This window comes from Fringilla coelebs (assembly GCF_963513975.1).
Source record: "Fringilla coelebs genome assembly, chromosome: 1".
Lineage (NCBI taxonomy): Eukaryota > Metazoa > Chordata > Aves > Passeriformes > Fringillidae > Fringilla > Fringilla coelebs.
In genome coordinates, this window is record NC_140028.1 from 28,194,823 (window position 1) to 28,215,818 (window position 20,996).

Sequence of the window (20,996 nt, forward strand, 5' to 3'; positions counted from 1 at the left end):
CTGTTCAAACTAAATGTGCCATTTCTACCTCTTCTGTCCCTTACATCTTCCATAGTGCACATGCAGTATTTGACTCTTCTGGAGGACATCTAAACTCTTCCAATAAAAGACTTGTCTGCATCACAAGCCCTTGTATTGTTAATGACATCTATACTCCAACCCCACAATTAAGATTTCAACACCTTTATATGTCTGCAACGATAGCAGCCTGAGCTAGCAGACTTATCCTTATGGCATAGTAGGACCTGAATTAGAAAAATAACCTTATGAGAGTATAACTGTGTTAGAAAACGAAATCTTACCTTCTCTTTCTCCCATAATTTCTAAGGTAAAGTGTAGTAGAGACCAGGCAGACTATTCACATTTCTGTGTCTTCTAGTGCTCCCACAGACTGGGTATTCATTTCCCCCTGCACTCCTGTTTTCTGAAAACTGTATAGACATCTGACACTGCTGATAATCTTCTTTTTCTTAAAAGACTTTCATCATTAATATTAACTCTTGTCCTCTCAAATCAAGGAACAGTCCCTGAAAATCCTTGATGGTGGAAGCATACTAGATTTCTCACAGGCTGGTGGGTGGCCCTGGAAGGGTGACATTAGCAGAAGTTCCAGGCATCATTGTGTCATGGTCTTGCAACATCAGGTGTAGCTGCATATCTACAGGTTGCTCTATCAATGACCTTAGCAAATCAACCTGCAGCAAGGTAAGGCTAAGAATGTCACTCAAAAGTGCATCTCTTATAGGCATCATGAGCCCCTTGGACAGCTTTTTCAGTATGGTCATTCAAAGCATGGAGCCTTAAACTCCCTCATAATCAGTCCCTGCAAAATCTGATTTTGAGAAGAGGATGTTTCTGAACAGCAACATCCAATCACATGAGATCATTATACATCTAACCAGGAACAATTTACTTAAGTTTTTTCCAACATTATGCTCCAAAATAGGCATCTTACAATTTTTGGAGGGCAGGACTGAAATTTGAGATGATCTGGGAGAGGAAGAGCCACAAGACTGTGAAAGTTCCCTAAGGTGTAGAGTTAATAGAGCCAACTTCCCTGCTTTCCCAAGATGTGTCTATATTTCTGTGCAAAAAGTTTTGATGCCGAAGAGATGACAGCATAGTTAATGGCTATTGTAATGAAAGTTACTGCTTGCCAAATGGAACACATTTTAACTATGATGAAAAGACAGCTAAGTACCTTCCCATGCTGCTTTTCCTTTCCTAACACCACTGATGTCCCTCTAATATACATACTTTCCTACCAGAAAGGGAAAAAAAAATTCAGCAGCCAAGCCCTTCTTGCATGATGCTACCACTGCATTATAACACCACTGTTGCAATTTTACATGAATAAGCCCTGTGTAGGTGAAGGCAAGGATTTTCTAAAACTGGAGAGAGACGGTGGATGCAGAAAACCTCAGACCATGATAAGTCTGTTTAATATTTCAGTTTTCATTCCTACAGTTATCAGGGATCACAGTCTTGTGTTGCATGGATAATGTCTGGGAAGACAAGATAAATAGAAGCAACTCAGAGTTGATAAGTGGTTCCAAATTCATAAATCACAATGGCTGAAATGCTCCCTGTCCCCTCTTATGAAATGACCCACTCTTATGAAATTCAGGTACTACAGTCTGCAGGTCTCACTCCTTGTTTTTTTTGGTTTTAGGGGTTTTTTTGGTGTTTTTCTTTCTTTCTTTCTTTTTTCTTTTCTTTTTTTTCAAGTTAAAGTACAATGGCTTTTCAGCCCTAAACCCAATCCAGGCCATACAGACATTATTGCATAGTGCAAAGGGCAGGATTTGGACGCCCCTGGGGTTGCTGGGGAACCAGAAATTCCAGGCATTTGGGAAGGGGAGGTATAAACAGCAAAACAATAAGCTCATGTGCTCAAGCCCCTGCAGCATGGTACAAGGTGTGCTAAACATTTTATCAGGGGGGAGAAGGGGGGTAAGAAGGGCTCTGCAGAAAAGCAACAAATTATTGCTATTATATAACTGCTATTAGGCAGGCTGCCTGCAAGCCTTTGTTGAACTTCAGTTTTATGGACTTAGGGTTAATTATTTCACTATGTCCTGCTGTACTTGTCTTATTTTGCTGGCTGCTTGCCCTCTATTTATTCAATATCTTTTGTTTTCTTCCAAATTTTAAAGCTTACAAGGAAATAAATATCAATACTTGAGCGCTAAAGTTTTGTGAAAATTCAAGGAAACATCAGTGCCTCAGAATATAAACCTAGTTTTATTAACACAAAATCTGTAAGAGAATTCAACACAAACTGATGCTAGCAGAAGAAAAAACCCACAACAATAATATGCAGACACAGAAAGAAAGTATTTTCTCCATAAAATGCCAACAACAGTGCAAAGAATGGAAAGACATACCTAGTCACAGTTACAGAAGCTCCACTTTCTAGGCCTCCTACATAACTTGGAAACTAAGCCACACATAGATAAAATAATGCATCAGATGACCTCTGTCAATACAAACATATATGTGTTCATATTCAGTCACTCAGACTTCACCTTGACTTCAACAAGGATTAATTATCTTGGGTCCACTTTCAAAAACTGTCAGTGTACAGAGCAGATCAGACCAGATAATCCAAGCATAACATAGCATACTTTCTATTTTGATAAACAAAGAAAGGAGAAACAGTAATAATAAACTCACTGAGGCACAAAATCACAGATTTAAGAAAGGTAGGGAAGACATTGTACTGGGTAAAAAGTCATGCAAGAAATCAGGCTAAATAATTGTCATTAAATGCACCAGTTCTAGAAAAAACTCCAACTCTTGAGTTCTATGGGCAATGTTAATGTTTGCCTTTGATGACAGTGAAAAATAGTGTCTGGGCTAGTGCCAGGTGCATCCTATCTCTCTCTGGTTTTCTTCCTGACCATCCTGAATCAGGGACCTGGCAAATGCAAGTAGGTTGGAATGTTTCTTCTATGGCTGCGCTGAGGTCCCATGAAGAAAACTGCAATTACCTGCCACTGCTGCTGGGGTCTTCCAGGGGGCAACTGGGGAGAAGCACTTCCTACAGCTTTACTAGGGCCACCCCTCGGGTCAGATAAATTTTAAACCAATCTGTATTGTGGCAAAGGGATGTTGACTCAGAATTATTCCCAGAGTAAGAGAAAATATGACTTATCTAATAGAAATAATTCCTCCATTGTTTGGGGGTTCATCTTTATTCCCTTTTTCTTTCCTCAGATTAAAGGATTTAAATATGTGTGACAGATAAAACTGTCTCTCATTTACTCACTGATACACAGCAGAGAACATGCCACACCAGATCTGGTAGCCTGGCCCTGCTGGACCTTAAGCAGGAGTTTCAAACCACAAGTCCATGACTTTTTGGTCCTTCAACCTGTAGGAGAAAAGCCTTGCAAGCTCTTCTGCTGATTCAGGCTTTGCATTTTAAACCCTGCCATCTAACACCAGTGAGTCTTTCTTCTGCCTTTGACAAGGCTTACAAGGTTTGTTTCTGTTTGCATCATGGAAATTTAACTACTTTAATACAGTGTGCCGAGCACAGGGCATACCAAGGAGGAGAGGGCGTCTGAAGGACTACAGGAAAATGGCATAATAGGGCTGACCCAAGAAGACCCCAAAAACAACAGAGCTGAAAAATCACAGCATATCCAGAAGGCACAATTTCAGCTGGATTTGCCTGTCTGCCTGCATTATTACTGACGCTCAGATATGCATATAAATGCAGTTTACGTTCTGTCTCTATTGCACTGGGTCTTGTGACTGCATGGAGCTGTATCAGTGACGACACCTCCACAGTGATGAGAAGTTCCTCTGAAAGGCGAAGGCAAAGTTCTACCTTTGTGCTATTGAATCCAACGTGCATATGCGGGGGAGGAAAGCTTATACCACACACAAACAGTGCAAACGCCTGAACACGTCCCCTCCTGTTCCTTCCGCAGGGAGTTCAAATCCGCATTAATCTGCTCCCTGCTTGCAGCTCACAACCCGATTACATCTCCCCGTGCCCCACATCTCAGCCCACACGCTTGGCTGTGCCATGGGGTGTGCTCAGCCCAGTACGACATGGGCTACGCAGGCTGCTCCCCAAATCCCAGACTGCTCCCAAATCCCAGACTGCTCCCAAATCCCAGGCTGCTCCCAAATCCCAGACTGCTCCCAAATCCCAGGCTGCTCCCCAAATCCCAGGCTGCTCCCAAATCCCAGACTGCTCCCAAATCCCAGGCTGCTGCCAAATCCCAGGCTGCTCCTAAATCCTAGGCTGGGCCGGTGGGAGAGGGCAGAGCCTGCGCCCCGGCAGGGGCCGGGTTTACCCCTGGTTCAGCGGCACAGTTCGCAGCGGGTAACCCGGGACGTGTATTGAGCACCGATAGAGCGAGACACGAGCAGTCGGTGCCTCGCCCCTGACAGCGCCTTCACACATCCCGCATTCGCTCCTCCGTGCGATGCGCTGCGCTGTGGCAGCCTGCGGCCGGTGCTGTTCGCGCACCGCCGGGAGCGCTGCCCGCCGGGCTGGCGCTGGCGCTCCCGGCAGCTCCTACGTTCAGACTGCCCGTGAGCAGCCGGGAATGCGGCGCCAGCCAGAGTGGACCGCCGCAGCGGGCAGCCCGCCCAGCCCGGCCCGGCCCGGCCCGGCCGCTCCCGGCCCGGCGCGAAGCCGCCGCAGCCCCGGGCCGCTGCTGCCGCTCGGCGGGCGGAACGCGGCGCTGCCCGGTGGAGCGGGCTCGTCCCGCCCGGGGTCCTGTCGAGCCGCTTGGCACCATCGGCACGACCAGGACGCGACACGAATCGTCCTCCTTTTTTTTATCTCGTTCTGTGGAAAGCGCGGGCTGCCCAGCGCCAATTCGTGCGTGACTGTGCTGTGAGCTCAGTTCTGTGGCAAGTTCTGCCTCTTAGTGGTGCCCACGTTAGGAACTGCAAGGCCTGATGAGAAGCTCAAATCGTCAGCACATAAAACAAGTAGAAATTAATTGTCACGAAGGATTTCACAAATCAAAGGACTTGCTCAAAGCTGTCCATCTGTGTAAAGCAGTAATTCTCAAGAAGAAAATTATTACTCTACATGGCAGTGCTGGTTTAAGATACAGCTGGAAAATCAAGCTCCACTTGAGTTGCTCTCTTCCCCCATCCCCTCCTGGTGAGAGGGACATTAAAAGCAGAGGTTCTGAGTTGAGATAAGAATGGTTGCATTGAAAGAGTTGCAGTCAATGACGAGTGATGGGGAGAAATGTTAATCCAGCAATCCAAGTGCTGTCAAATGAAGCTAACTCTCCTCCTTACCAAAAGCCCGGTGCTTGACACACAGCAATTTAGGTCAATCTTAAAGGGCATTCCTTCTCTCCATAGATAGTGTAGCAATACTGAAATTGCTGACACTTTGATAAATTTAGCTTCTGGCCATTGTTTTTCTATTCAGATAATTTTTTTGCATTAGTGCTACATAAATGCTCAAAATTTAAGTACTCTGTATAGTATAGTCAGAATGTAAACTTCCATTTCTTTCAGTTAGTTGTTATATGTGGTTTTGTATGATCACTTACAAAACTCCCTATGTTTCATGATAATTAATGGGTACTGTACAACTAAGCTAAGGTCAGTATTTTTGCTCAGGTTAGTATGCCATACAAATAAGCCTGCTTATTCTTTTTTTTTAATGGACGACCATGATTTCACTTGAGTGCAAATATGATGTGAACCAAAGTCTTAGGCTAAAGTTAACACAAGCTTCTGCACAGCTGTGTTTAAATACTAGTATTGACCAGCTCATTTGAATGTAGAGCTGCCTGGAAGGCATTTCTCAATTTTTAATTTGTGATACAAAAGTTATTTGATATTTTGAAACTTGTCCTTGCATGCTGGTGTGATCTCATCAGCTTCTGGCTGCAAAATAGAGATCCTTATTTCTGACTCAGCTATCTACGTTGCATAGCATCAGCTACAGATTTATCTGTGCCTCAGATGAAAGCAGGATCATTACTGAGTCACTGTTCCCTCGGGGACAAAAAAGGCAAGATCCTGTTATTTTGCCCACCTCAGTATATTCATTTTAGTATGAAATTAATTTAGAATATAAAAGATAAGTGCTGTCTCACTGGTCCATTTTTTTGCAGCATGTTTTTGATCTCAGCTGGGAGTCATGTTCTTTTTTCAGAATTATCATCACTAGCTTTGAAAGAGGAATGGATCATTCATCTGATGGCTGGAGAGATCTGTGCATACTGTTCCAAAGAACACTTGGCCTGGTACAGAGAGGAAAATTACTGATTTGGTGGACATTTAATTAATCTGGCAGTGTCACATTGATTTGGAGTTTCATTATTCCAGAGATAATTTTTTGTCACTCATAAACTCACCTACATGTATGGACGCAATTTTTTGTCACTCATAAACTCACCTACATGTATGGTGGCTACACCTTCAATCACGAGACATTGCCCAGCAATAGCATGTACTTAGGTGCTGCAGACACAGGAAATAAATAGGTTGTAAGTCCTCAGAGGACTTACAACCTAATGCCAGGCCCTGACTGATTTTTAGTAGCAGACATTCTACTAAAATTTTAAGTACTCCAGACTTTGCCTTAGAGAGTAAAACAATGCCCTCCCTTTTGTAGGGCCATTGGGGCACATTTTCAGGACTGTGCAACAGGTGCCCTGGGAATCATGCCTTCACATCAACTGGTGGGTCAGTGCCACACAGTAACACAGCCTTCAGGCTGGCCTTGCAATTCCACCTCTGAGTGTGTCATTGATGGCAATGGCAGGTGCAGACACTCATGGATGCAGAGACGTGTGGCTGCAGGTAGATAAAACAGGCATGAACCTCACTGAAAATCAGGCTTGCTAAAAACACTGCAAGAATCTTAAGAGACAGATGCAAAATGCTACCTGTGGCTTCCATCATACCAGGTAGAGAATTTTAAGCTGTTTTATAACAATGAAATAAACTGGTATCTCTGTTTATAACTGCTCAAAGGGTGGATCAAACCATCATTTTGTAGTCAGTAATCATGGATATATGTGCTACCTTGAAGTATAAAACTTTTCTTTCTTTGTTCACCACTGAAGTGTAGGACTTGCTAGGTAATGGCCTTGTCTCTTCTTTTGTGGGAACATTGATTTTTCTCTTCTCCTATTTCCTTACATCTTGGGTTTGGGCAGGGAAAGCATATCGCTAAGACAGTTCTGCCAATTCTATCTTTGGTTTCAGAGATGTGAGCCCTAACTGAGTCATTAAGGCATGTATATTCCAAGGATGTTCTCTAACAGATTCATGTTCTCTGGGACGTCAGCAAGGCTGATCGCACATTGTATTTTTATCCCAATTTCTGGGACCAATAATTATTCTGTCACAAATCATGAATTTTCAGGGAGATGTGACTAGAGTCTCTGGGCCACTTCTAATCTCAAAATTTCATCTTTTTGAAAATTACATCTTGGTCAGGGATTAATAAAGGGCCAGAAAGGACTTGAAGATTATTGCACCTGCTTTTTAATTATATGTTGGTTTAACTTAGGTAGACAATGCAAAGTAGTACACAAATTGTAGTACAACAAATTGTACAACATGGGAGACCTTGAAACACTCTGCCCTGCATGTATTTTTAGGTATTCTCAGATTAATGACTGTTACAATTCAATGTTAAAATCCTCTGCCCAAATTAAAGTACAAGTGAGACCAAATGGTGGTTCAACAATACCAGCTTTATTTTGTGAAATTGTTTGTTGAGGGAAACAAAAGAAAAAAACAGAAAGAGTTAGAGAAAGGGAGTAGGAGACAGACACTATAAGCAGAAGACAGTCACCACTGTGGATCCAGTACCATCCCATCAGTCCTTCAGTGTCCTGGGCTCCGTGCTGGGGCCTTACCCCGCTCATTCCCTGAGTTTCTTTATACAGTGCCTCATTACATGAGAGGTGAGAGAATGTGTGTGTTTTACCATTGCACTTGCTCAGGTCCCAGTTCAGTGGTTGGGGGGGGTCTACCCTGAGGGTCTCCAGGGAATGTTGTGATGAAAAACACCAGCTTTGGTCCTGCCTCAGCAAGGCCAGACCTAAGACTTTGTTCCACTTGCAGCTTTTGCGTAGGCACCCATGATATTTTATGCAACAGATTTCACCACCTGGTGCTTGTTTAAGGCATAAAATGCAAATGCCATTAACCCTTTACTTAAAATGGCCCCCACCATACACTGGTGCAGAGGGTTGTTCCTCCCCAGGTGCAGCACTTCATACTTCTCCTTGTTGAACTTCATGACATTCCTATTAGCCCATTTCTCCAACTCACCAGTGTCCCTCTGGATGGCAGCACAACCCTCAGGTGTTTCAGTCACTCCTCCCAGTTTTGAGTCATCAGCCCAATTGCTGTTGGTACACTGCCCATCATCCAGATCATTGATGAAGATGTTAAATGGGACTGAACACAGTATGGACTCACAGCACACAGCAGTAGTTACTGGCTTCCAGCTAGGTGCCGTGCTTCTCAAGACCCTCTGGACTGTCCATTCACCCAGTTTTTGGTGCACCTCAATGCCTGCTCATCCAGCCTGTATATCAACAGCTTTTCTACCAGGATCTTATGGGAGACATTGTCAAAGGCCTCACTGAAGTCCAGGTAGACAACATCTGCTGCACTTTCCTCGTCTGTCAGGTCACTCAAGTCATTGCAGAACTTTAGCAAGTTGGTCAAGCCTTTCCTTGGTCAAGCCTTCCCCTTGGTGCAGCCATGCTGACTACTGCTGATTATTTTCTTGTCCCTAATGTGCCTAGAAATGGCTTTCAGAATTTGTTGCTTCAGAAGTAGTCGGAAGCTGATGAGATCACACCAGCAATGCCAGGACAGTGCAAGTTGTTTTCTGAGGAAGCACTTGAGGTAGCAGAAAATAATGTTCTCAAAAGAAGGATTTATTAAGGTGAAACAACAAAGACAGGATTCCTTATTGGCCTTCTCTATTGAGTGTTCAGCAGCAGTAGAAGGATGTCAGGCAGACTTGACAAACAGTGTCTGTCCTTATGAGAAAGTATTAAAACTCCCAGCAGACACCAGTTCTGCAGGCTGGAGTGATAACTCACAGTTTGAAATAAACATCCCAATTATTCAATGTTTTAAATGTTGTCTTTGTGCTGTTCCATATGAAAAAGAAGCTGTGGAGTTAAAAAATTTATTCGGTACAATTGAACTGTAGAAATGAATAAGCTTTTCTCTCACCATAATCCTGTTGTAAAAATGAACACAGAGTGGACACTTTTTCTCACAAAGTTATTATAAAAATTTGATACTAAGGATAAAGTAACGAGAAAAGTCAGAGGAGCAAATTAAATTCTACATATTTCCTCTGGTTCAGTATGGCTCTGGCTGCATTGGGATCATAAGTAACAAATAAGTAAAGCAGGAACAAATGAGCAGAATACACCATTCCATTGAAATGAACACATGACCTTGTGCCCTGTGATAATGGGGTAATTTTTTGCCACTGATCATATGCAAGCAATTCTAGCTAGATATAAATTTTACTGTTGATAAAAAGTGCAAAGAATAATACAAATTATTTATTTGGTTTATCATCTTGCATATGCGTTTACTCACTCCTCATGGGCACCTATTTACTTTGTTTTCAGAGAAAAGCAATATAAGTTTACTGAGGACTTTGTGACCTGTTTTTGAGATTATTGCTTTTCTTAGCTGCAAACAACAAAAAATCCTTATTACAAACATGACTTCAGTGTAATGTTGTATAATTTTATAACTTTATAGTGATTGTTTCACAGGTTATTGCACTGCATACAGATTACAAATAGTTCAAACTGATGTGCTCAGGAGACAGCACTGGAAATTGTTTGTGTCTCACCAAAACACTGGTGATACATCAAACTTGTCATCATATCCCTAGATGTGCCCAATGTCTGACATATGAGGGGGGAAAAAGAAAAAAATATAATATCTATTCAACAAGATCCAAACACTCTGGTCTACTGGTTGTATCCATCTATTCTGGAGGGTTTTGGGTTTTTTTTTTTTCCTGAAGAAAAAACGTATGATTGCTCCTGCCTCAGCATAGAGTCATAAGGCTGAGGAGCTACATCCTTCTATAGTGATTTCAACTGCAGCCATTAATGATGAAAACATCTCATTAATTAAACCCACAATTAAAAGAAAAAAAACAACCCCTCCCCCCCACAAAAAACCCCCAAAAATCCCCAAACAGCAACAAAAAGAACCAAACAACAACAACAAAACCCAAACACCCAAATAAATTATTCTAGTTCCCAAAGGCACAATGTTGGTTTCCACCACTAAAATTCTTGATCTTAGTTAGTTTCCTCCACTAAAATTCTTGATCTTAGTTATGTCTTTAGTACAAAGCTCAAAAGAAACCAGACAATCCAGAAACGACATCAAAAGCTTCCTCATACTTCACCAAGTCTAAGGCTAAAAGGAGCGTCTCAAAAATATACAAGCATGCCCAACAAGTCAAAGGCATCTACAAATATACAAATGCTGCTGGTAGATTTTTTCAAGCGAACGGAATTAGAGAAATTGTTTTTAATAGATGTTGATACATTTAGCCGTGCTTAAGCCCAGGAAGAACAGAATCATTTGGGTTGGATGCGGTGCGCTCAGACATCTAGTCCAGCCCCGTTGCTGAAGCAGCACAAGGCAGTGCAGGTTGTCCCGGACCACGACTTCAGGGATGGAGACTCCACAGTCCTCCTGGGCCAGGGCTCACAGCACTGCACCCGGGCTCTGCTGCGAGGCTTCCCGGTGTTTCTGGCCCCTGGTCCCGGCACAGAGCCCCGGGGAGTGTGCGCTCCGGCGGAGCGGGAGGCACCGGAGCCCGGCCGGCACTAGAGGGCGGGACAGGCTGCGGGAAGCGGGCGGCGAGCGAGGGCAGCGGGCCGGGAGCACCGAGGGATTCACCGGCACAGGAACGCGCAGGACACGGACTGGGCTCCCTCCAGGCGCTACACTTGAGTCTGTTTCAAGGTCTGGTCATATTCCTGAAGTGAGGCCCCTTCAGAAGAAGTGGATGGGTGTCACAGAAAGTGAGGTAGAAAATGAGCATTTACAGTGGCCCAAACTCGTGCCTTCAGATCACAGAGATAACAGAAGAGTATGGACTGGGAAGTCGCAGTGCCATGTTAATAAAACATGGGCCAGAAGCAGGCAGTCCTTTGCAGAGACCGTGCTTTGCACTTGTGTTAAGGACTGGCTCGGTTCTTGCTGACCAAACAAGGCCCTTGCTCTGCAGCTCTGCAGGGATTCAGAGCAAGGCTCCTGGAGCTTTGCCCCTGCACTCTGTTCCATGGTCCCATTAGAGCTGTCCTGTTCACTTCAGAAACATGGAGCTGAAATCCTACTTCACCAGAGCTGCCGAAAGTCTGTTCTGGGACAGAGGACTGTAAAAAATGACAATAATGCAAACCAGTCCAAGTGATCTGCTTGGTAGGAATTTGGCAAGCAGAATCATACTTCTTCAGAGAGGTACTTGCCACCAGCTAATTTTTATGTTTTCCTTTTAAATCCCTGTAGCTTTTGCCTTGGGTCACTGCAGAAAGTATGGCAGACTCCCTCACATGTCTTGAACTGAATTACTTATCAGCAGAAAGAGGGTAAAATGAACAGCTTTGACTAAAATAAGAAGTAATTGAGATTTACCATGGCTTTATGTATCTAACAATACTGTTCAAAGGCCTGCAGGCTATTTTCAGAAAGGTGGAAACCACGGAAACGGAAAGATAAAACAGACGTGTAAAGAGGGGACTGAATAGAAACCTGGGAAACAAAGAGGGGAAAAAAGAGAAAATACCTTCCAGGGATCAGCAGTCAAAATTGAAAGGGCAAAAGCATCGTGCTTATTCCTGCCTTTATGGTTCCATGGTGCTTTGTGACTCTTATGACTGTAAGTGCCAGTTTATTTTTTTGGCTGGATTTCCTGCTGGCCTGTGGCTCCTGGGCTACCAGGGTCATGATGTGGGCCAGGCATCTCTTTTGGCAGAGGTGAGGAAAGGTGAGGTGTCCATGACCTGCTGCTCTTGCCAGCAGATTCCACTCTCACAAGACTGAGGTGGGATGATAAAGGGCATCCCTGGCCACAGCAGCAGGGAATTCTGCCACTCTGGGGCAGCCCAGGCTGGCCTCAGGTCCACCCATGTGCAAGTGAAGAAAAGTTCTTCATTCAGCACTTGATGAGTGAAGCACTGAAGCCTGTGCTGCTGGTACAGGTGTGCCAGGGGTGCAGAACTCATCCCAGCCCTGGCAGGAGGCTCAGCTGGCTGAAGCATCAACTCCATGAGCAGGTGAGAGATGGCTCAGTGAGTGAACTGCAGCTTCCCAAAGTCCAGGTTAATAATGCCCTACCAATGACAGCATGGCTCACTCACCTCACCATCATTTTTCAACATAAAAATAAGAGAAAATACTAAGAAATAGAATTTATACCAAGAATACTAATGAAGAAAGCTTTCCATAAGGTAATTGGAATTTCTCCAGTATCTATCAAGGCCTGCAAACTATTTTTTCATGTGCTAAACTATTTTCTTATTAATCTTATAATAAGAAAAGGAACAAATTAAGGATTTATTTGGTGTTCTTTCTGTACTTTTCTTAAAACCAGGCAAAAAGGAAATCTGGTACTTGTTCTGTTTCTACAGTAGCACTTTGTTTGACAGCTTGGCATGAGAGCAGACAGGAGAGTGTAAGTCATTCATCTGTGTGTAAGATACTCATTGTAAAGGCTGGAAAAACAATTTCATTTTCCAAATTATCAAGCATGGTCTAACTGACCAGCATTGATCTTGTGTCTAAAAACAGCTTGGAAATGCTGTGCTTGTAGCAGGGCAGCATTTGGAATCTACTTCTAAATGTTTTTCATTAACTAGCTGTTTTGTTTTGTGTGCTGTTTTGTTTTACAGCTTGTTTAATGAATCTTTGAAAACTCTTTATCCTCAGACTCTGTCTCCTGACAACGAATTCTGGAACAGTGGCTTAGGAAAAGCAATAAAGCTTTTAAGCAAGCTGTAGTCCCTGAAAAGTAAGTGCTTTATGAGTATCTCACAACCTTGTAGCCGGGTATTTAGACAGGCTGTGGGAAGCAGTGAGTGGGCAGTGGCCTCTGGGGTTTCTGGAACACCTCTGCATGTCACACCACAGCCCCATCACAGCCTGGGTCAGGTGAAGGGCTGCGAGGGACTGCATGCTCTGACATTCAGTTGGATCATTCTGACACATATAAGATCTGTGAAATACCTTTCTGAATTCAGCAAGATAACTTAGGACAATTAATATGTTTTAACTTGGAATGACAATATTCAAAACCTTGTGAACATTGTGACAAATGTAGAGGGGTTTTTTCCTCATCTCTTCCCAGATATGCACCAGAAGAAAAAAAAACAAGTGCAGATAGTAGGCCACTAAAAGGATCATAAAAGTGCTGCAGTGTCAAGGAATTTATTAAAAAGCAATTTTGATATTCTGACAAAATTTCACTGATTGTATTTTGCTGTTTTATCTGAAATCTCTTAAGTTTTTAAATATTTTAGATGTCAGGCACTAGGTAGGTCTCCTGGAGCCCCAGAATAAAATATGAAATTGTCAGATTTCTTCTTCATCTCGTGTTTGCAGAAGGGTCTGTTTGCCAGCTGATCTCCACCAGTTTCTTTGGTTTGAGCTCCTTTACTTTGAACCCTGTGGAGTCTTCCTCTAGTTCTGTAGTATGGTAACAAATTATTTAGGGGTTTTGCTTTTTTATTGATTTATTGAGGGGATACTACTCCTCCAACTGTGGGGTTTTTCCCTGATGACCCAGCACACTGCTGATGTCCCAGACAGTCTCCCTGTGTTGCCCATTCCTGGCATCCTGCCCCCTGTGCCAGACACTCCTGCCTGCCAGGGGCAGAGAAAAGGCTGTCCCACCCTGCAGGGTCACGGCACCTTCTCCCCACCACCAGCTTCCCCAGCTCACAGCAGCCTCGTGCCTGGTGCTGTGGGAATGTGTCTGGGTAGATGTGTGCAAGTGAGAAGAGACAGAGAGACTGGGGTGCAGAAAATGGAAAATACTGGACAAACTAATGAGCTGTGCCTACAAGTGAGTCACCAAAGGAGGTTATCACAGAGTGGGATCTGTATTCCATCGGGGAGCTGTTTGAAGTGTAATGTCCAAGCTTTTGCAGTGAGGTCCCTAGGCCAGCCTTGTGTTGTCCTGTACCTGTCTGCTTGTCTCCTCCAGACAGCTCTGTGGAAAACGGTGATCATCAGGGAAGTTGTGCACAGCCCTCAGGCTTGGTCCAAATTTTCTGAACTCGGTGAGAGTAACTCTATGAACCTGCCTGGCCACACACCCCTGGACATACCCCTGGGACAACAGGGGTCCCAATGGGCTACTTTCGTGGGACTCAGGGCAGTACAACTGCTTTTCCTCTGTTGCTAGTAATTTTTAGTGCAAAGAACATTTTGAGGGAAACTACCAGCCTCTCTGGATTTCTCTAGGCATGCCACAGTACTTTTTGAATGGCAGTTCCTGAGTATGGACAAGAGAAATAGCATTGACATTACCTCATGATTCAGTTTCCCATTCAGCAGATGGCATTTTCTGTTTTGAGATACAATGATTTTGTGTCAGAGAAATGAGAGAAAATGAGAGATGGCATAAACTTAACCAAAATACTGGAGGCAAGCAGGCATGAAAGTTGGCTCCTGGATCCAAGTGTTGGAGACCTCTGGTAGGCCCACCTATTGCAGAAACAGATGTGAGTAATTAATAACCCACTCAAGCTAGCTGACTCATCCTATATAAAATTCTTGAAGATTAATCACAATCTGAATCCCTTTTTTGTTTTTACTTGACCTGTAGTGAGATTCCCCATGCATGTGGCAGGAATATCAGGACTGTGATGTGCAAAGAAGCTACATGGTGGGGATATCTTAGTGACTGAAGGGTTTGGTGCTGGCACTGGTAATGATGAGGGCTCAAAGTGGTGCAACAAGAAGGCTGTGAACATAAAAAGGGAGCTGCAAAGCCACAGATTTCAGACTAGCAGCTAAGTAACCTGGTAAGCCCAGTGGTTCCTTCTGTTTCCATGTGTAAAGAAGAAACACTGGACCCCATCTGCACAAATGTCTTTCCAGCCAGCTCAGACAGCTGAACCTTCTCTACTTCTCTGCTGGATTTTTGTTATGACTTTTGAATGTAACGGGGAAATGAAAACCATTATTCTTTATTTTTCATACTCCCTTTTTTGATCCAGCTATACCCGGTCCTTGAAAATCATCCTTGAAAATCATCCAAGAGAATTCAATCCTTCAGCTTACATGTTGTTATAATTATCTGAGTTTGACTCTCCTTGCCTCCCTCCATCTCTTCTTCTCTCTCTGGATATGGGATCTATAAATTAGAAAGAAAGGCAGGTGTAACTGTTGCTCAATAGTTTGCTGTGACCTTAAGCAAGTAAATAAAATTATTATAAAAGATACTAGAGACTTATTTTAAAAAAATTATGGATTTCAATGAGACTACCTATGTGCTTTAATATGCATGTTTGTATTTATGTATGTGTGTATTAACTTTTTTAATTGCAATCTGAGATGACAAATGTTGCCATGCCAATGTGGCAATTCTGCTGGCAATAACATGATCTCTCATTGCTATGTTGATAAGTGTCTGAAAAGAAAATTTATGTCTGGGGTTTGTTATGGCATGCACTACATAAATCACTGTATATGTCAGTACCAGGTAACCCTCCCAAAGACCCAAATTATAGTTAAACATTTCTTCAATCTCATTCTCTTCCATGGGGGTCATTAACCTCCAACCTTTCTATAAAAAAGTGTTGCACTCCAGTTCTAATTGCTTCCTTTAAAACAAAAGCATGCAGGGCTCGTGCATAGTGCATATTCTCTTTCCTTAGGTGATTATTGCCATGCTTTCATATGAACTCATTTGAATGATGTGCTTGCTGAAACTCAAGGCTCCAGTCAAGAATGAAAATCTGATCTGATCTGTCTGCACAAATGTACTCTGGCACAGCCTGCTTGGAGTGATCCAGGATTGAAAGTTTGACCTAAGCTTATTTATCAACTCCAGACTCACTGTGAAATTCCAGCAGATTGGTGAGTCTCCCAAGGCAAAGTTTAAGTTTGACAGATACTGACCTTACCTTGAAGTCTGAAGAGAATATGGAGTCACCCTGGAATAGCTCAAAGAAAATAGGAATTTAAGGATGCAAAGAACTAGGATGAAACTTCAAGGCTAGTAGTGTGAACCAAGCTATAATTTCTTCACAATCCTTACAACCAATTAATTTGTCAGAACAGGCATAAGACCATGCTCGTTACTAAAGATAGTAGAAGGCATTATGTACTTTTATAAACTCAAGAAATCATCAGAAATTTTAACCTGTTTCTATAATTTGCCAGTATCTATATTTTCTGTCAGAAGGGGCATTTCTGGTAATCTTCAGTGCAAGATCTGTCTGGAGACACACAGAATTTATATGGAAACATAAAAGCAACCATTTCCAGAAAAGCACACCAATTCCTGATTTTTTTTTTTTTTTTTGAATGCAGAAGGCTGTAATGTATCAGGTCTCTCAGTTCTAGCCTAGCTGGTAACAAGGAAATGAATCCACATTACTTACTTGCTGTGGAAAACCACTCAATGTAATGCACCCCTGAAGAAACTAGGAACAGCAAAGCTGAGCCCCAGTGCTTCTAGAGGTGAAAATGTCTACTGTTTGTGTTATTGTTACTGAAAATGATCACAGGGAAATTCATTGCACCTACAGAAACTTCTGGAGAGTGCAGCAGGAGAACACTCCTTGAAACCCTGAAATAGCTTTTCTGCTAAAACTTTTAAAAGTGGGAGTTTGCTCAGGAGAAAGGGGTTGGACCAAAACAATGAGTGCTAATATCTCAACTTTATTTATGAGGCAAACAGTTTTAAATGCACACCTTGCCTAGACATACAGAACAATAACTAAATATATATAATATAAATATAGAACATTAACTAAATATAGACCCATTAACTAAAATCTTGTAATACCTTGAAAAAAATACAATTGCAATTCTGTTAGGTGAGATTATTTGCTATCAGATCAAAGATAAAGTTTCTTCTCATATATTTGTTGTTTACAGCTAAAAATCCAACAAATCTTAGACAAACATTGCTGCAGAAGTACAAAAATTAAACAAAAAGAATTCTTCAAAGCAAATAGAGAAGCCTTCATATCTGGACCAACAGCTACTCTGGCATCTAATGTTTCAACAGCATGCAAATTAACAAACATACCCTACACTCAGAATTTTACTGTATTTCTTGATAGACCCAAGAAGCAGCCATGTAGTAAGCATTTTTTTTTCAAGCCAAACTAATACAAAGTGCAGAACAAAACGTTCTTTGAAGCAGTTTTTGCCACAGTTCCTTAGCAAGTTTTGCTGGGACACTCTGTATGTCTAGCCAAAGAGTGTTCAGACATAAGACTTTTGCCAGCCAAGGTTCATATGTTACTAACTAGTTCCTGGAGATTCTTTGTCCTCCAAAAGTTGAAGCTGGTGAGCTCCTGAAGAAAAATGTGAAATATTTGGGGTCTAGAATGAGAGAATGAGAAAAAAGGATGCTCAGCTCCCTTAGCAGGACAGTTGTGATTTGCACATGGATATGAGACCCATCTCCTAGCTCCAGAGACACTGCATTCATTATGTACAGTGACTGCTTATCCTAAGTCATTGCTTGGGCCAAGCACTGGCAGGACTCTACATGCCTTTTCCTAGGTTTCTGGTATTCCAGTGTAAAGATGGAAAGAAGAACCTACCAAAGGCCATGAAGTCCCTTAGTGGCTTGAGCCACTGGACTCCAGTCATTGAATACTTTTGCAAGGCAAGACTAGTACCAGTGTCAGCCTCAGGGCTACATTGCACTCCTTAACAACACTGCGGGAAACTCATCCTGGCCTGGCTGGACAGAGCAAGACACTGGGGAGACACTGAACTATTTGAGGTGAAACCCATCAGCATCTCTTCCTAGGTCTGCCAGAATAAACAAAGGGATAGATGTCAGTTATGTGACTTGTATGTAGGGCAAATATACACTTAATCTTCTAGTAAATCACCTTTTTTCACACAAAGATCATCAGTGATCCCTAGAAGAACAGCTGCTCAGACACATTGGGTCCTGGCCTCAGAAACCTCCCACACCAATGTCATGAGTAAAAAGCTATAAAAGAGTTGGTCTGCCAGATTGGAGGGTCAAATAGCAGCCTGGAAAGGCATGTAATAGGAAAGAGTGTAGCTACTGATATTCATTCCTCTTTCTTAATGGCCTTATGCAGATGAAAATAGATTTTTTAAATGAAAAAGTAAATAGGTGACAGTCACAAAAAATTAATAATTTCAATTACACTTTCATATTGCTGAAGTATGTGCTTCAGCTAAGAATTTGCACTGATTTTATTATTTTTATTATTTAAAAATATCTATATTGGAAAGTATCATCTTCTGAAACACTGATCTAGAAAGATCTGCCTACTATCAATTTCTTCTAAAGAACATCATTATTTTTATTTCCTTACAAGAAAACCAGGCAGAGGGGAGATGAGAGTGATTTAAAATCTCAGTAAAAAAGAACACAAATTTACTTGTTTCAAACAACAACCACTAACCAAAGCAAGCTCACTCTTTATTATATATAATGAATGAAATGTATTATCTGACGCCCTCTGTTCAGCTTATATCTACAGAAATTGTATTATTACTGTCTTTATTCATAAATTTTAACAAAACAGTAAGCCCCCAGAAATAGTGTCTTTATCATCTTATAAGAGATAGAAAAATATTTGCAATCATGAAATTTCAGGTGGGCAGGCTAGTATTTTCTGTTCTTTATAAAGGCCATTTTGATTTTTAATACCTGACCATTTTGCTTAGCAAAACAAAATGCTCTTTTGCATATCTATATGGGCATGTGTCTTCTGGCAGTTGGCCTCTCCATGTTTGAATCTATTGGCCAAATTTGATACAGTAAGAAATCATCTCAAAATTTTTCTCTCCTGCAGGTTGCATGGAGCAGCCAAGAACATGGGAGGAGACCTATCCACGCCCCCTCTGGGGAAGGGCTATGACTTTCCTTGGGCTTGCTGCACAGCCATTTCAAAGAGGACAGAGCAATCATTCCCACTGACAATTCTCTGTAGCCTCTCACAGAGGCTTCTGAAATTTGTGTGCCATGGATTTTACCCTGACTCACTGCAAAATGAATTACTTACGGATGGCACAATAGTGTTTGCCTTCATTGAAGATGTCCAAAAAGCCAATCAATACCTAAGCAGTGAGGAAGTTTACAAGGGCTGGTTGATCACCATGGGCAGCACTGACAGAGCATTTATCAGTTTGTCTGTCTCTGGTTTTGCCTTTATCATTTAAAGGGCAAAATAAAGACATGACACTTTAAATTGTATACACAGGTAGCTACAGTTTTTCTCCTATGGTATCTGTGCAAGTATCTCTTCAGCTACTCTTTCTGAAGCTTATAAAATACTTTGGAACTGCAACCTACTTTACCCAATTTTAAATAAAGACGCTTAGGAATACCATTCTGCATGTCATTTTACTGCAGGAGTTATCATTAGCAGAGTGAACCAAAATAGTCAATTTAAGTAGAAACTAGATATGTCAAGAGTTCACATCTACTTGAAGCACTTTGCTTGTTTCAATAAATCCATCAAGGATTTAAAGCAGGAGCTTATCTCATAAGGCACCTTGCAGAAGTAACATGATAGCAAAGGTCAGAGCATTTCAAGAGGAACAGGACCACTGCTGAAAGGTTCATGAACTTCCAATTTAGTAGCTGACTTACCTCCCAGTATTCCTGGTCCAGACACAGTCATTAAAGCAAGAAGCTCCTCCTCAACTGACAGTATTTCTATGCCCTTATTAGCAATTGAATGGGAAGGAAGAAGTAATTTAGAGGTATTTTAAAATCTGGCTAAATGAACTATGTCTCTCCTACATGTCATTTGTGTGGGAATGCAGAAGAAAGCAGTGGAACAGTAAATAAAGGAACACCGAGGATTTCTGCCTTGAACAGAAGATGATGCCTAAGGACATGATTCTGTACAGTAATGCCAAGTAGTAATATCCTAAGAAGTGTGGTTTGAAGGTGTGGTAAGATTTAGTTCTAGAGAATAATAAATCTAATTGAAGGATAGGCTGGAACTGCTACAAGAGAAGCTCAAACTGAAAAAAACCAAAGAACAACCAAGTCAGAAGTGCAGTTCTGAAATTAAATGGAGCAAAAAACCAAATACTATTTAGCAACAGCACTGGTGTTTAGAAAACATTGGGTATAAAGAGCGTTATTCCAACCATCTTAAAATCATCTCAAGATCTCAGTGTCTCAAACCCTCACTGCTGCCATGTCCTTTCTTCCAGCACCAGCCAACACAACCTTTCCAGTTTGCTAACCTATTTTCTTATTCTGTCCTTTGGATTGTGGCACCACCTCTATGAATCCTGGCTGTCTTTTTTTGTCACAGTAAACACATATAACTCACTTTCAAGGAAGGACTTTCAAGGTCCTTCACAGACTTTCTCTTGACCTGTTATCTGAAACTGGGAATCCAAGTGCCTGCTCTAGTCTCTGACCAGCAAGTGTGCTCTTAGGCTTCTAAGCAAGCATTTTCAAGCAAGACAAGGTGATTAATGGCCTCAGTGATCTGAGAAAGAAGCATACCGGTTCCAGACTGAGGAGTTCTTTCGTTCTTGGAAAAGGAGGGAAAGGGAGGTATTCCCTCTGCTACTTTATTCTGGAAGACAGCTAGGTGTGGCAGGCAGCCAAACAAAGACAGGTTTGTTAAAAGCACACTAACTTCTCTAGAAAGATGCTTTTTCTCCTGAATCTGAAATTAGCTGTAGTTTCAGTCAAAATACTATTTCACATTAACCAAAATCAGCAGCAGAATGTGTATTCACACAGCACGTATGTTTTGTGTATATATTGATACACA